Source organism: Artibeus jamaicensis, unplaced genomic scaffold (genome assembly GCF_021234435.1).
Source record: "Artibeus jamaicensis isolate MK-2021 breed Jamaican fruit bat unplaced genomic scaffold, CSHL_Jam_final contig_387, whole genome shotgun sequence".
Taxonomy (NCBI): domain Eukaryota; kingdom Metazoa; phylum Chordata; class Mammalia; order Chiroptera; family Phyllostomidae; genus Artibeus; species Artibeus jamaicensis.
The window spans coordinates 7728160-7729637 of NW_026521812.1; the positions used below are offsets into that span (position 1 = coordinate 7728160).

Below are 1478 nucleotides of genomic sequence, written 5' to 3' on the forward strand. Positions count from 1 at the left end.
CCAAGGACCAGATCATTTAGTTCACTGCCACAAAACTTACTGAATATTTTTTATTATGCACCTTTGGTTGTTGAAATTAGGAAAAACGTTAATAACAAGCTTCATCCTTGAAAAACTTCCAGTTCAGTGGGAATCACAAGGAAGAGAAACTTGTTTAAGAAATAAAATAGATGACAGACAGACTTAAGAGAAGAATTATTAGGGCTTTGTATCTGATTGGATGGGAGGAAAGGTTGCAGTGATAGACTGATAGTAAAAAAGAAGAAATATAAAATGGACTCCCAGACTTCTCATTTGGAGACTGGGTACCTAAGAGAGAGAATATAGGAATAGATATATGCTGGAGGATAGGTAGAATTAATTAATGAAATTAATTTTAAACTTTTTGAGCTTCAGAAAATTATGAGACATTCACATTAAGTCTAGCAAGTCTTAAAATTCACACATAGAGTGTGATTAAAATTTTGTTCTACTCGCTTCGAAAGCACATATACCACAACTGAAATGACATGTAGCAGATTAACATGGGCTCTGTGCAAAGATAACATGCAAATTCATGAACTGTTCCATATTTAAAAAAAATAATTTGTTCAGTCTCAGCTGGCTAGAATTCTTTCTGTCTCTTTGCTCTATTTGCAGAATCTTTTACTTCTACTTTTTCCCCAGTTGGTCAATAAACATTTTTTTATTGCATAAAAAATGCCACTATCTCATAAAACCTCACATAGCTCTCTGTTAAACAAAATATTTTTAAAAAGAAAAAGAAAAAACAAGGGACTTCTTGCTCTTCTGTCCATTATAGATTTCTGTGTAACCATAAGAATAAAACTACTTTTGTGATGGCATGCCATGAGCAAGTCTCTAACTAACAAAACTGATAGATTGCTTTCATTCAGCCTACCAGGGGTTTTGTTTGGGCAACATGATGTCATTGGACCATCTCCCTTCAATTAACACCACTCTCCATTCTGAGGGTGAGGACAACGCCCTCCTTGGTATTCTTACCAACTAATTCTCCTCTTTGCCTTGAATGACTCCTCTTTCTTCTCCCACTTTCATAACGGATGCCCTTTTCTTCTCCCAGAGAGCAACGTCTGCTACATCACTGTCCCTAACAATCAGCTTCATCAAGGCTCTCACTCAAATGCCCCCATGGAACAGGGAGGTAGCCCAGATGAACGGGGGATATTTGCCCGTGCATATTCTAAGTGAAGAGTTGGATTCATGGCCAAAAGGAGAGGCTACTCTTCAGTGCCCTTCACTATTTGCCATATGAAAATGCTAAGCAATAGGCCCACATCACTTGATTTACTAAGAAAAGCTAATTTTTATACACCATATTAATTAAATGGTAGCCTACTTATATGTCAAAATCTGTTTCAGAAGAAAAAGAACAATCCCCTCCTCCAATTCTTTAGTATTTAGCCTCTGACATAAACAAATGATTCTTCAATTAATATCTACTATCCTGACCTCTG

The 1478-nt window shown here is 36.4% G+C and overlaps 1 non-coding gene across 1 annotated transcript; it reads left to right on the forward strand.

Moving 5' to 3' along the window:
- Positions 1-466: 466 nt before the first annotated feature.
- LOC119043668 (U6 spliceosomal RNA) lies at positions 467-576 on the forward strand. Its single transcript, XR_005081467.2, has one exon. It is a non-coding gene; the product is annotated as a U6 spliceosomal RNA (small nuclear RNA).
- The last annotated feature ends 902 nt before the right edge of the window (positions 577-1478 follow it).